Source organism: Columba livia, chromosome 9 (assembly GCF_036013475.1).
Source record: "Columba livia isolate bColLiv1 breed racing homer chromosome 9, bColLiv1.pat.W.v2, whole genome shotgun sequence".
NCBI lineage: Eukaryota > Metazoa > Chordata > Aves > Columbiformes > Columbidae > Columba > Columba livia.
Genome location: NC_088610.1, coordinates 12,380,912 through 12,396,271, shown reverse-complemented (window position 1 = coordinate 12,396,271; position 15,360 = coordinate 12,380,912). Strand labels below are relative to the sequence as shown.

The window sequence follows — 15,360 nt, the reverse complement described above, 5'->3', positions numbered from 1 at the left end:
TACGGCTGGGCAAAGGGTGGCGGTTTTGAACTAAACAAGGTGAGATTCATTCTAGACATGAGGAAGAAACTTTTTACAATGATGGTTGTGAAACATTGGCGTAGGTTGCCCAGAGTGGTGGTAGATGCCCTGTCCCTGGAGACATCCCAGGCCAGGCTGGATGGGGCTCAGAGCAACATGATCTGGTTGAAGATGTCACTGCTCACTGCAGGGTGTTGGACCAGATGAGCTTTGGAGGTCCCTTCCAACACAAACTATTCTATGATTCTACATTTCGTTCTTTCTTTATCTGAAGTCACTTTGGGGGTTGTTTGGTTAGCTTTCAAACCTCTAAGACTCCTTGCGAACTGTTCTCCAAACTTGTTGAGCCTGGATAGAAGTTTTCCAAAAGCATGTGTATGATTTAGGATGCGTCCATTGACTGTCACTGCAGTTTTGATACCGTTATCTCACACAGACTGCGGATTATAAGCAACTCCATCACTATTTGCAGATGCTTTTAAAATCAGCAAAGGTAGCATCGGTAAGGTCTGCTGACAGTGCAGTCATAGAAAATTTGGATTTCAAATCCAAGTGCAGAGACTTGAGTTAGTTCACTTCCACACTGTTGCTGTAGGGCTGTATGAAATTTGGGCCCCTGCCCACCATCCATAGCCTGAGCGCCAGTATGCACGTGAGAGATCTCAGTGCAATTACAGGGCAAAATTAAAACAGAGGTCTCTTCGTCTCTCCTGATTATTGAGATCTTTAGAATAAGTAACTGCATTGTATTCAACCATTTACAGGAAAATTGTTTTTTCTTCCATCATAATGTAGCAAAATGATCCTTGAATCTCTGTTTAACGTGGCAACAGGCAGTTTATTTGTCTGGCTCTCTGTAGCATTCAATCTGTTTGCCAAAGCAGTCCAGAACTGTGTAATTCCAACACATATTTCAGATGGGGAAGATTAACATTTTCTTGAAAGTGAGCTAATGATCTCCTCCTATGATTTCTGAGCAAAATAAATGTGACATTTTGGGCGTCTTCTGCTTTACAGCATCCAGACCCCTTTCTGAGCAGAGACTCCTGGTCACTTAATGCAAAGTAGCTCTCTGCATCAGCTTCAGAACAGGAGTTTCTTATAGTTTTTAGCACATGCATGAAAAAACCTTACAAAAAAAATTATCTGTCTCCTACTTTGTTTATCAGGGTTCATGAATTCCTAAGAAAGAAACTCCATCTGAGGGAGCTATGTGAAGAGTCAATTAAAAGGTGGTAAACTAATTTGGAGGAAGATTCCTGCCTGCTGAAGAGAGTTTGTACAGATTTTCATTCCAAATGTTCGGGGAGATTCTATGTCATTTCAAGGAAACAAAACTTCTTCCAGTGTTTCCTTTAAAAAAGAATAGAAACAAAAGTGAAAGGAAGCCCAGGGCACTACAAAGCACTCTTCTTGTTGTTGATGTTTAGGAGTTGGTATTTATTCAGTGTTTTTTCAGCCTTTTCACGTGTTTCTCCCCAGCCTATGACTTGTAACAAAAATATTTTTGTGGGTAAATATACCGATTCATGTGTTTTTTCAAGAATCATGTACTCAGCTTGTAGATGTCTACCAGGCATGGTACATGTCCCCATGACCTATCACTTGAAGTCCTTCATGGATAGTCCTTGTGTCTCCAATTTAATGTTTGCTTAGTTAGTGTCAGTGTTGTAAGGCAAAATTAATTAAGTTTGTTCTGAAAAGAACAATGGGGAAAACACCAAAAAAACCCACTTAAATCTGTCTCTTCCTAAAATGATCAGGTGACCTTTCTGAAGTATTCAGATCTTAAAATCTCATTGTACAATGATAAAATGTTTATGGGTTTCCACACTGACATAGGATATAACAAGAGTGAAGCTCCAACCATTTTCACCATCAAATACACTTGAAAATCTTTGCTACTTCCAGTGCTTGCTTTTCTACAGTCAGTTTTTGTCTCTAAGAAGTGTAAACTTATACTGAAAATCATTTGTTTCAAAAGTTCTGAAAGTGTAAAATAAGTGTTTTGATGAAATTTTACTGCAGCACAACTGTGGGATCATGACACTAGTGGGAAGGAAAGTCATTAGCATCCATTTAAACAAAAACAAGTTGTGTGGGTTTGTGTAGCACTAGACTGAAGCAGCTCCCCAGCAAAACCTCTGATTCTTCCTGGCTTCTTCATCCTATTAAAGCTTACTCGGTAAACCATTTAATTAGAGATAAACCTTAACCTGTCCTGTGGACTTATGACCTGTGTTACTTGGCATGTTAAAGAAAACACCTGGCAGTGGACCTGCCATGATTCTCGCCCAGCAGTGTGACTAGCAGGAATTTGTGATGGCTCTGAAAATAGGTAAAAATGAAGGGAAAGCCTTAGCTTTCATTCTTCATTGATTGCAGTGACCAGGGCAATGAAGATGTTTTCAGAGGAGGATAGAGGTTCAGAGTGTTTATACTTCTCCCAGGGATGCGAATGTTGTTGCCACTGCTGTCACCTCCTGCCAGCCCCAGCACAGCTGGGCTGGGCTCGTTTTCCAAGTCAGAGAAAGCAGAATTGACTTTCTGGTACATAGCAAGTCTCAACATTGATTTCTCTGCTGAGTAGCAAAGGAGGTTGTGTTTTTCATCACAAGTATCAAAGCATATAATTGTAGTGCAGTATTTGCAAAGAGGGAGTTTAGCCATTCTGGAGAGGGGAGCAGCCTGATGGTTGTGCTTTCTGGCTTCAGCTTTCCACCTCCTGGGAGCACGGCTCAGACTGAGCTTTTTGTCACTGAGGATGCAGTGGCCACTTAAGTCTTCCTTCATAAGCTAGCGCCTAACTATGACACCAGAAGACACCTGAATGCTTCTGTTGGTTTGGGCTTTGCCACTTCAGCTGTTGGTTCATACCATGAAGCTGCTGAATATCTGGATGTAAGAGCACAGGAGGAAATTCCCAAAGGGAAGGGACAATCTGTGTCCACCTTTGCAGCCACCAAATGCCTGCATGGGGCACTGCTACACTCTGCTTCAGGGGCACAGGCCATGAACAGCCTCATCCCACAGAGCCTTCTGATCAAGCAGGCACAAAAATTGGGGTTTGTAGCAGCCAGCACAGAGTTAACCCCGCTCAGTGATCCTCCTTTTTGCACATGTGCCGGACAGATCACATCTTGGCTCTTGTGGTTTGTTCATTCCTTCATGGTCTCTGTGCCAAATTCAGACCTCATGTTTTACTGTCAGTTGCAAGCCACTGCAAATTCATGAGTTAATCGTGATTTATACTGTCATGGGATCAAAATGAGGATGTATTTATCAGTGCAATGCCCTTTTGCCCTATGGTGTTACAGGAACAAGAGCAATGGTCTAGCTGGTCCAAAATGCACCTATGAATTAACTTATTCAGACCTGACATGTCTCTTTCAATGCCCTAAGCAGTGGATTTGATAAATAGAGCAGGGAATATATGTGCATACGCATGCCACACTTGTTTTCATCAATGCTGTAGTACTAGTGCTCTAGATCTCATTTGGATCTCTCATTTTTAGCTACCAAAATACTCTAACCTTTTGCCAGTTAATGTACTGTACATATTTTAAGCATTTTCATTATGTCATTTATAAAGGGGTACTTCCAAAAGTGTTGTGTCCTTTATGAGCAGTCTTCATCTTCAAGAGAATTAGTACTTCTTTAGCTTTTGACTAAAAGTTTGTACTTATCCAGTTCTTGAGTGCAACAGGAGAAGTGGCAGCAGTATTCTCCACATTTGTACCCTTCACAAGAACATTAACCATGGATTTGGGGGTTGTTTGCAGCATTTTTGGAAACTCAGCTCTTGTGCTTAGAATTATTTTTGCTGAAGAAAGGTTTCAAAAAACTTCATTTTGGAATAATTTAAAGGACTTCATAGTTAGAATAATGTATATATCCATTGTAAGGGCTATATGGCTATACTTTTCTATGTCTCCCTAGTGATCACTAAGGTAGAAGCAACTCATTTCAGCTGCAGCTCCCAAGGCTGGCTCTGGCCATGCAGCTATTACCCTATTGCATGACCAGGCTTGTGTGAAACACCAGGTGATGCTAAGTCCCCCTTGCAAAGAGCATAAAGCCACTTGTAGGTCTTTTTCTACGTTACATTAACCAAGTGATAATGTTGAAACAGGTTCACTGCAGTCCCAGCTCCAGAGGGAGTTAGGAGGAAATCCATAACACACGTAGCTGCCTCTGCAATGTTTCAGAAAGAGCAAGAATTGTCTCTGGCACATACCAAAGCCTTGCTAAGCAATTAGCTTAAGCCTTGAAGCATGACATTTGATTATCTTTATGATAGGTGAGTGCCTTTAACCTCCACTGAAAGTAGAAAACAAATATTTCTCTTTAGAGTGCCAGATATGTATGCAAAGAAATAATTTTTTTGGAAGCTTCTTTGTGGTAGAGCATCTGTCACATCCGTGTCTGTCTTTGCCTGGGTTACACTTTCCTCCTGGGAAAGATTAAAAGCAATACACAGAGTTGTAAGTAGAGAACCGAATGAGATTTCTCCTTTCTCTCTGAGGTACCTGCCATTTGCCCTCGCTGTGCTGTCAGCATTGTGGCCAGGGCTCCTGCTCGGACATGTTCACCCAACTGCCAACAAAATGCTGTGGGTGCAGGGAAAATGGGCAGAAACAACTGGGGATGACTTTTCCTTACAGGGAAACCCTTCTCTGTTCCTGTAACTAGTGAAAAAAGGCACAGTGGATTGGACTGTATATTTGTATTGTATTAATTGGATGGACTGTTTTCTCTCTTGTGATTGAAAAAATATGGAATGAAGTTAAATTCTCAGCTCAGTCCAGCAGAATCTGTTTTCCAGCAGTTTCGGTTTGGCTTGGTCTACAACATATTTAATCCATATTGAGTACTTGTGGATTTGTTTTTGTCGTGAAGATATACTAATGAAAGTGGGAATAGGATGATTTGTATCCACTACACATATGCATCTATGGCAAGAGCATCATGTCATGTAAGGTGACACCCACTGCTGTGTGTATACTTTCTGGGTTTATTCACTCTGTGTCCTCCTGTTGGAGGTTTTGGGAGTGCTCAGAAGCTGTGTTCTTCTGGGGAGTGTTTTTGGATGAAGCATATATCACATATACTGGTGTCTGTTTGCATTAGCACTGACACAGACGCTGGAAAGTCTTGCTGACTGCTGTGATCCGTGGCACCTGGATCTGGCTCCTGGATGACTGCTGAAGTGCTGTGTACTCTAAGCTAGATATTTATTATTGTAAGACACAAAGGTTTTTCAACCATTTCTTTCAGGCCTATTGAAAGACTTCATGCCAGTAGCTAGAAAGACTCACCTGTTCCGTCTGTCATGATATGCAACTAGTATAAAAATTGGCAATGAATATTAAGATAATATGGTCATGAATATCCAGCTATTTAGCCCCGAGTGAGGGACTCGGAAGACTTTCTGGGAGTGGGGTGTAGTGACTCCCACACAGGAAACACTTTCAAATCCTGCAGTGTGGTGGTACCTACACTATCTCAAATTTGGTTCATTTCTGATTAAGAGCTGGGAATTCAGGAGGGCTACAAGAGCTCAGGGACTATCCAGGTTATTCAGGACTTGACAAGAGTGTTAGAAGAAAACTTCAGAGGCTGGTGAGCAGGAAACACATGGCCTTGAAGTCAGTGCAAGGCTGACAGAACTTGAATTACTTGTGAAGATTCCTGGGTTATGAATTACTTGAAGCAAAGCTAAAAGGAAACATTGGCCTCAGTGAACATGCCAATGATATCACAGTAGTGATAAAAAATACATATGCTTTTATGTTATAGAAGGTATTGCATAAATGTCATGCAAACATTATAATGGAGTTTTGTGTTTCCGGGTCTTTGGTGGCCAGTTTCTATTTTCAGTGACACTGAACAGCAGCGTCATTTTCCTTCTGTCCTGAAAATAGGGTCATGATATCGTGTGGAGCAGAAGTTGCCCATACCTACTGGCCAACAGAGTATGAAAACAGCTCTGTGTCCAGGTTGCCACAGGGGTGGAGCCTGAATTGGTCAAGATGCCAAATTTTGCCAGGTGCAAATTGTTTTCTTGGGCTTGTATGGCACTGAAACTCAGTAAACAGAAAGGGTTTGAGGAGGAATAGAAAGCGAAGCTGTCTTCTGGGTCAGTATGTAGTTTCATCATTCCTACTCTAAAGTTGTGTAATATTTAGCTGAAGGAACATTTATAACTATAACAATATTTAACTAAAAGTAAACTGCAGTGTACTTCACTGAGCTGCAGTATATTTACTCTTGGGGCTAAGTTTTTCACTTTTCCTCACTCAAATTTTAAGTTAAGCTGACACCAATTTGGAAAACAAGAACTTGAGTGTCTGGGAATAAAAACGATATAACAAACACTCCCCTAGCCTCTTCAAAGCAGGATTTCCTGATTTACTTGGGAAGGAAGCTGGAAAAGATTCCTGACAATAAATAGCTTAAATCTTAAAGTCGATAACATAGCATTTCTTTAAAAAAATCAGTGCTTTAGAGCTGTGACAATGACAGTGATTGCTGCATGCAACCCAGTACCTCGTTCTGGGCAGCCCACAGCACTTGTTTTTCCCATTAATTTTTAGCTAGCGCTGAGATGTGAGTTAATACATGAGTAGTCCACCCAGCAAACCCTGGAGACTTTTTCGTATCTCAGCAAGCAAAACATCCCTGACTTGTGTATTCAGCTCTGTTCAGTCATTACTCTTATTTGTCTGAACACCACAACAATATCAGCAGATTAACTACTACTCTGGTCACACAGAGTTGTTAAGTAATTTATTAGCTGGAAAGTTTATTCAGGCAATACAAATAAAATCCATCTGAAGACAAAATGTAAGATGTCAACACTTAAAAGGAAAGTACCTTCACAGAGGTGCTCTGAGTCCTATCAAAGTCCCATCCATCATCTTTATCTCAGATGTCACCTCAGACCAGAGCACACAATATTCAGGAATACGTACGGTTTCAGGTGATGCTTCCGTGTGGATTTTTAGGGTTGTTTGGTCTTTCTATAGCTGGAAAATAGGAGCTTCTTGGGTGCTGCCCTCACCTTAGTGTGACCATGATTTCTGAATGGGGTAAAAGAGAAGACCAGGTCATTCAACAGGAGGGAGAGGCTGTGAGAGGTAACACATGGGGTGTGCACAGGGGTCCTGTGGTGGTTATGGGCTGAAGGCTTTGAAAATTTCCACTGCCCCCATGTCTGCAGAGGAGCCAGGCAAGCCTTGCAGCCTCAGACATCCCTGCTCTTGCTTGTTTTACCAGTGTCCTTCCTGTGCTGGAGCTGACCTGGACAACTGTCAGTGGGGCTACCATGCAAAGACAGGTCACAGAAGAAGGTAAAACCCACTTTTTAAAAAGTCTGTGTTGATTCTGGGTGTTTCTGGGAGCTGTTTAGAGCAGGGACACCAAAACGCAGCAGGGACACAGCTGAAAAGATGCCAAACTGCACAAGGGCAGCAAAGGATGGGAAGGGAACACTTAAAACAGTTTTCCTGCCAAAGAAAATGTCCATACGATGACATCATCTTGATATAATTGACCTTTTTTAAAGCCCAGATCCTATAGTTTATAGGGGTTGTTAGATGTCATAAGGAAAAGAAAAAAAATAATTTTTCAGATTTTACAGTGGAGGAGGAAAGATTGACAATAGAGCAAAGGCATGTCCTGGTGGTTCAAATATAAACCCAGATATCAAAGGAATCCAGACTTGCCTGTGAAATGTTTCACAATAGTAAAACCATTTCAAAACTTTTTATTGATGGATGTTGAAAACTTGCACTGGCAGAATCATCACATGAGATTGCCATGGAGAAGACTGTGGAGGGTGTTTTTGTACTTATTAAAGATACATGGACAGACACAGATAGATGTGGAGAAACACAGCTTGAAGACTATGTTGCATGTTAATACTATGTGACTGGGCAAAGCATTGCACTTTTTTAGTCTCCTCTTCTGATTAATTTTGGTTTGTGAGTATATACCGGTTAAGCTGGTTAAGGGTTTGTGAGGTCTGGGATAAGAAAAAATTGGAAATGTCACAACAGAATGTTTCTGTGGAAAAATTAAATACAAAAGTATTTTCTTTATAACTAGGAAGAATGATCACCAAAAGGCACTTCAAAAATAACTGATGACTGGAATCAGCAAGTAAAACAGTCCTTCAGCACAGTTAAATTGTAAAGCTACCTCCATGACTGACTTAATTAAAACAATTACCTAGGGGCTTGCCTTGGCTTAAAACAATATGTTCCTTTCTATGACTTTTGAAGGCAGCTGAACTTGGTTTCCTCAGCTTCCATAAGGCTATAGCCCAGTAAAATATTTGGCACAATTAGATCCTTAATCACCTAGAGAAGAAATATCACTCCATAACAGCACACCCCTCCACAGAGAGCCATTCCCCGCACAGAAGGTAGCAGTGAAACATAGTGGTTTCATGCAAAAGAGAGTGACTCAAGGGCTTAGTTTTAAAAAGTGGACCTTAATGTTGCAGATGCAATTTTGTGAAAGAAAAACACCATCAGACGACATTATGGCATCACAGAAAAAAACTGCTCGCTCTCAACCAGCTGCGACTGGAGTCAGTGGTAGGGTGGGATGTAGTAATCGGATATGACACCCACATAGACATACAAAGCACAAATGGTGAATGATGTTTATGAGAGATGCAGTGAGGTGCTAGGTGTGTTCGCTCCTTCTCAAAGAAAAAAAGCTCCACTTCTTGCTCATTCCTTCTTAGGTTGAATCTGGCTCATCTCCAGGCTCTGGTGTATTTTGAGTAAATACTTTTGAGAAAAAACAACAACAACAACAACAAAACAACAGACTCAGTGAATGGCTTTCTAGTCCCTCCTGTTAAGTTTTTATAGAGTATTGTTCATGCTGCTGAAACTCACCTGTCAGATTAGTGGGAAATATCTGCCTAATGCTTACCTGTTCTGAAATACTCATTTTGGAAAAGAACTACTATTTATGAGAAACACAATACTAATTTCTTCCTGTGAGATTTTTCTTTGGCGGTTTTGCTTTCGTTTTCTTTGTCACTAGTGGTTTCATGTTTATTAGTGCTTCTCCCAGAAGGAAGACGTAAATGCAAGCCTATGCTGAACCCACTTTCCGTTTCTGCAGCCAGCTACATTTTGAGGTGCCTCCCAGGCACTAGAACAATATGTCCATGCCATAGTTTCCTTTGGAAAGGTCTCATCTAGGGTCAGTTGAGAGGCCAGTCAGAGACAGCTTGAGAGAGACCACCAATAGCTTCTCTGAGATGGTGGTTTGACCATCCCAATGGCAGTATCACTTTACAGCTCCCAGACCCTTTTTAGCCAGGTTTGAAAGAAATCTACTTCAGTTCCCAAGTCTGCTTTATGGCGTTTTAACATGAAGGGTTTCACTGATGTATTTAAGAGACAAGGTGGTGCAGAGCAGCATAAGAAACCTTCATGCAAAGCAGTGGCCTGAGGTCCCTTTGAATGAAAGAAAGGGCTGGGGTGATGGGTCAGTCATTCACATGCCTCCTTCCACCTTGGCTTCTGAACCAGCTTTGAACTCCACTGATGTTACTCCCTGCCAGTGCCCAGCTGTGCAAAGGAGATTGGGATTATTTGGGGTAACACTGACACTTCTTCCCTGTAAGGTGTTTTAGAGAAAGAGGTGGAAAGTGGAGCCAGGGAAGGCAGCCTCATGGCTTAGCTGTGAATTACATGAGGTGGCTGTGAATTTTAACCAGAGAGATCTTTTGACACTGCAGCTCAGCCCTTAAAATAGGAAACATAGATCCTTTGAACTCACTGTTATCAACTGGAATAGTAGAATGGAGTGTGAAATAGCAGTGTTAATTTGAGCAGTGAGACTAATATATAGCCCATCATGTTTGCCAGTGCTACTGTTCTGCTGATTGCTGATGGATATACAGATTTTATTTAAATTACAGGATAGCAGAAGACAAGGAGTTGCTGTTAAAAATGTAGACAGAAGGGTTATCAGGGTTGACTCCACCAGGATTGCCCAAGAGGAGAGAGAGAACACTGGAGATGTTAGGAATGGACACCCAAAGTGTACTCAGCTCTGCACACAACTACGTTTCCTTTTCTTCAATGTGTCTTTCAAAGACACATTTACCACCACCCTCCCTGTCACAAATAAGAGGTGCTGTTTCCATTTTTATGTCAGTTAAAACTGATAAACTGTCCACAAGCAATAGACGTTTGTTTAGAAAGCCCTTTTTGTAGCTTGCCTATGGAACCTATTAAACAGAAATTTGCTCCTCTTTACAAAATAGGGTGGAAGCTGGTAACATTTTATAAGCATTCCATACATAGCCTGTTTTCTTGTGGTTGTATCTTCTTTCTTTGCTCAGAAATTTTCTCCAGGGTCACTTGAGGATGTAACTGTAGATGCACAGCAGTTCTCCCCAGCCTGCCATGCCTGCAGAAATCTCAGATTTGCCACCTATGTCTGCCTTCAGAGTGAATCAATTTGGGGGAAAGAATTGTGCACATTCCTGAAGACTGATGTGTACAGGTATGGCGAATCAGATAGATCTGAAAGTGCTTGACTGCATATGCACCTATTGTACGAGTGCTTATATTTCTAGCCTGAAAATTGTTAACAAAAAACCAGCGTTTCTACTTGTAATCTGTTTGTTTTCTTGTGCTTATCTTGCATTTTGACATGGCTACACAGGCGTTTATTCCACAGGGAGCACAATAGCTGGATGGGGATAGCAGAGATTGCAGATAATACCCTTACAAAGCATTAGCAGGACAATGCAGTAAAGCCCTTTGAAGTTACCCACACAGAGTTCAACATCCCTGGGTTAACTAAAGTGTGTAAATATGCATTGAGAGCAGGGCAAGGGCTGGGGTCTGAGCCTGGAGGGGGGCTATGGCAGCAGGAGATGGAAGCAGGAAAGTTTTGGTAAGAAGGAAAGCAGATGTGAGCGCATTGTTTCTAAAAAAACCCTCCCTTTTCAAGCACTGTTTCCTGCCTGCAGAGGAGGCTCCCTGATGTTTTGAAAGGACGGAGTCAAGTCCCGGTATTTTCAGGGCTGCATCTCTTGAGGTGGGTTTTGATGCTTCATCTAGTTAAATGCACACAGGAATCCCTTCTCTTGCCCCAAACAAATGGTGATTTTCCTGCCTCTTCTCTGAGCTGTGTAGGAATAGGCTCTTATTTAAACAGGATCAAAGTAGATGTCAGCCCAGACTCAAGTGCCAGTGTAGATTAGCAATGCTCCATCTCTGCTAAACATGACCCTGATACCCATCAAGACAAAGCAGCATTGCAGAAAGAACAAGAGCAACACAAAAGTTGCAGGAATTGGAATCTGGTCGATTCTGTTGCCTTTGGGAATTTTAACCCTGAATCTGCCACAAGGAGAAAGAGCTGGGAGAATTTGGTGCAACAACTCAACAAGTTGCTTTGGATTTTGACTTTCTTTGTGCTAAAAGTGAATCACTTTTATTCAACACCGAATCTTTTTGAAGGTTAGAGGCAGTGAATTCACAGAGGCATCATTGCCTAACTCAGACAAGAACCTGTTGCTAATCAGAACAGGTTTAGTGACCTCCTTCTTTTGAAAGTCTCTGCTTCAATCAGAGAGGTAACATTGCCAGTGAGCCAACTGCCAGGGGCTCTGGATTATGGTTCTTAAAATGCAGTACAGGAAGTCTCCAGAATTTTATAAATGTTCCCGAGGCAAGATTTGCAGGAAAAAGCAATAACTTCTGCTTCATTTGCACTTTGTAAATCAAAACAAGGGTCTGAACGGTGAATTGCATTCCCCATTCCTTATCCTGGTTTGCCGCCTGTCTGATTTAGGCTGTGTCTGATCCTCACAGCCACGTAATGGTTTTAAATCTGGACAGTTGTACAAGAACAGAGCAGGTCAATGATGCTCTACATAAAGGCATGACTTAGAAGAGTACGATGAGTGGAAGTTGTGTCTTCAGCAGGACACTTAAGCTGCTGGTGCTTGCCTGCATCCCGCTAGAAAGAAGCTTGTGAGCTATTGGTTTTGTTTGTTCCCCTCCTTAGAGCCAATCCAGGTGTAATGTGTTATATGAGGCAAGCCTCCAGAGGCTGACAGCTCTTGTCACTGCTTCTGAACTTATGATTTCATGGCTAGATCTGGCAAGGCTGAATGGCTGCATCCTCCCTGGAGCAACAGGCTGCCAGGTCCCCAAAGGTCTTAAGAGAAAACATCTGGTGTTCCCTTCCCTTGCTTTTGGGTTTTTCTGAGCTATGAACTTCTTATTACAGATTTTAGGGCTGGACAATTGCTTTTGTTTTCTTTAATAAGTATACATTTATTAATTGATGCTTGATTATTCATTTATTTCCATGAGGTGGTGTTGCTGTAGACAGGAAACTGCATCGAACAGATAGAGATGTGTGGTTCAGGGAGAGACCTGCCAGAGCTCCTGAGAGCTACACTGGACTCTTTGTCAGATTTCTTCTCTGACTTTAGCCAAATTATTCAGCTTTTCTACCACAGAGTGGAAGAAATCCCAGCACTCATCTCCCCCACAGGCAGATTAGGAAGAATTCATGCCTGAAGAGCACTTTGCGAGAATTGACTTCTAAGGCTGAATTATTGATGCCTCGACAAACTTCTGCTTTTTTGCACAGGGAAGTAATGTCATGGGAAACATTGTTTAAAAACTCTACTAATCAGATAATCCTTGCACATGGTACTGATCCGGACTTAAAAATCTCCAGGTTTGCATAGATATGGAGGTGTATAAATGAATGCACACTACTATCTAAAAATATATATATTTGAATACCTGCACACGGTCTGTGTAATTCATACCAGTGTAAAGTAATCCTGGTTTGGTGCATTTAGCAAAATTTTGTTTGTTGTGCTTTAAATACTCTGGATAACATTTATGCCCAGATAGAGAAATACTGTAGTTGAACCAGTAATCTGTTTTGCATAGAAGATACTTGATATTAAAGTTTCCTAACATAAAGGAAATATTTTTCAAGCAAATGCAGTTCACTATTTGGTAAGCACGTAGCTCTCCAAAATCCCTTTCAGGTTACTTTGCTTCTTCTGACAGCCTGAAGCAGAGGTGTGATATATGTTAAATGTGTATTTACACCCAGTTCTTGCAAAATCTCTTGTATTCACCTCTTTCTTTTTCTCAGATTCATGTAGGTAGAAGACATAATGTTCAACCTGGCTTTCAAAGTTTCTCACCTAATTTCTGCTCTTTGGTGGAGTCTCAGCAGTTGCAGCAGAGTGAAAAAGTCTTGTAAAGGTAAGAGAAAGTGGGCAGGGTGTAAGTGTTGATGATCAGGGATAAGACATCTATCTCCTGAACAGAAATGTCAGGTGCAGGAAGCATTAGCTTAGGCCTTAGGCTGTGTTTGGCTTAAGGCACTACTAATTAATCTAACGGTATCAATGTTGCCTAATCTGTACAGTTTCAGAAGGATTGTGCTTTATCCTGACACAGGCAGCACCAGCAAACAGGTCAGCTGATGGTCAGCATCACACTCCACTAGTTCATCCGTACAACCCTAAATGCTTCCAGAGGAGTAACTTTTGTGCCCCAAGGAACATTTTTAAGGTACGTGTTATCTATTTATGAAATCCGGTTTTCAAAAGGCAAAAATGTATTTTTCTGAAGCTTTTCTTCCTAGTCATGGTATTTTAATATTCCTGTGATGCAGTTCAGACTAGCAAGTGCACCGAACAGAACGAGCACAGCTTGGTGTTTGGGCTGTGCTGTTGGCAGCTGAAATAATCTAGTCACGACTTGCAAGCTAGCTGTTATAAAATCACTGTTACTGGATAAACATGGAACATCTGGCTTTCATCCCTCATAACAGCACTTTTCTGAGTGCTCACAGGAACACTGATCTGAACTGAAGATTGTAAAGTAAATGTGCAAGTCTGTAAAGATGCTTAGGGACCTCTGCAATCGAGTCATCAGCAGGTAAATGCACCGAGGCTCAGCTACACAGGCAATCCCTGCAGAAATCACAGAACTGACACAGAGGCATGATTTGTGCTTGGAGACTCACCCAGCTAATGAGATCATCGTCAAGCCAGGGAGAAATGTCATGCTCTTCAGGAGCTGGTCTTCGTAATAGTGAATTCTCTAGTAGTAATACGAGGGATCGATTGGAACAAGCACCGCAATGTTAGGGTGCAACCTTACACTGAAGCAAAGAACTAATGGCTTGTTGATGCTGAAAAGAGACTGTCCTGTCACTCAGCTGCTTGTTCCCGCTGTCTCCCTTGAACTATCATTCACCTGACCTTGCCCTGGGCCAGGCCACAGAGCAAAACAGGAACAAGAAACAACTCCACGTGCACAGAGAATAGAATTTTTTGGCAGTTTGCGCTCTCACTGGAGTTTCCCCAAATGCTTTGTTTTTACAGCTGATGATTTTTTGGGTTTGAAATATGTGCGAGTGTCTTTGGGACCATGCATTGGACGTGGTCCTGCCCTCATTCCAGTTCACAGCAAAAGCCACAGGAACTGCAACAGGAACAGGCTTGTTTCATGGCTTACGGCCTGGAAATACTGTACTCAGTGCAACGTGGCTTTCCAAAACTGGATGTGATTGACAGCATCACTGCAGTGTTTTGTTAGGTTAGATGGCCAAATAACCTGTGGAGAAGCCAAATACAGACATGTTTTCTTTATAGTTAGTACAAAATCTTAAAAAAGCATAGCGAAGAGCTGCCAAAGTTTTGGAACTTGGGACGTAATGCACATGCAGGAGAGTCAACTGTCAACTGGCATAAAGGGGTGAAACTCTCTCAAGGTTAATAGAAATATTTCAGAACACCAGCAGGGAATTTGCACAGCTGTGTTTCAGCTGCTGCCATGCAAAGCCCTAGAGAATCGAGCTTTCTCCGAAGAAACTGTAAGCTCTGCAGTGTCGATCAGAAGGAATACCTATTTAGTCTGTCTTCAAACAAAAGTTCACAGGGCTCGGATGAGCAAATTACTCTGCTTAATGAATGTTAAGCAGTTTTGAAGTTATTTACTCTGGATAGACTTATAGATCAAACAGAAGAAAACCCACCTTGGCTTAAAACTCAAGGAAAAGTACTTACCTTTTTACTTACTTCACCTTGCAACTCTGATGGACTTAAAACCAAAGCTCTGGTAATGTGTTTGTGTATTTTCCAAGCCCATAAAGATAATCTTAGCCCTAGAGGGCTTACAGTCAAAATCGTTACCTTGCAGCTCCGCGTGTGCACACAAACTGCTGTGCAGCGCCAATGGAAACAGTGTGATAGTTCACCTCTGCAGGTACAGAGCTGGGCACGGATAATAAAATGTGTTGCTACTGTTG

The 15,360-nt window shown here is 41.8% G+C and overlaps 1 long non-coding RNA gene across 2 annotated transcripts in view; it reads left to right on the top strand.

The window, feature by feature from the left end:
- Nucleotides 1-10,263: 10,263 nt before the first annotated feature.
- Nucleotides 10,264-15,360, top strand: part of LOC110365921 (uncharacterized) — a 17,750-nt gene continuing 12,653 nt past the window's right edge. Inside the window, exons 1-3 of one of the 2 annotated variants that reach the window (XR_002425855.2) lie at nucleotides 10,264-10,560; nucleotides 13,192-13,304; nucleotides 13,503-13,616. This is a non-coding gene — a long non-coding RNA (uncharacterized LOC110365921). Of the gene's footprint in view, nucleotides 10,561-13,191; nucleotides 13,305-13,502; nucleotides 13,617-15,360 lie in introns of those variants that run through there. The other variant, XR_010474661.1, reaches the window with a different exon arrangement.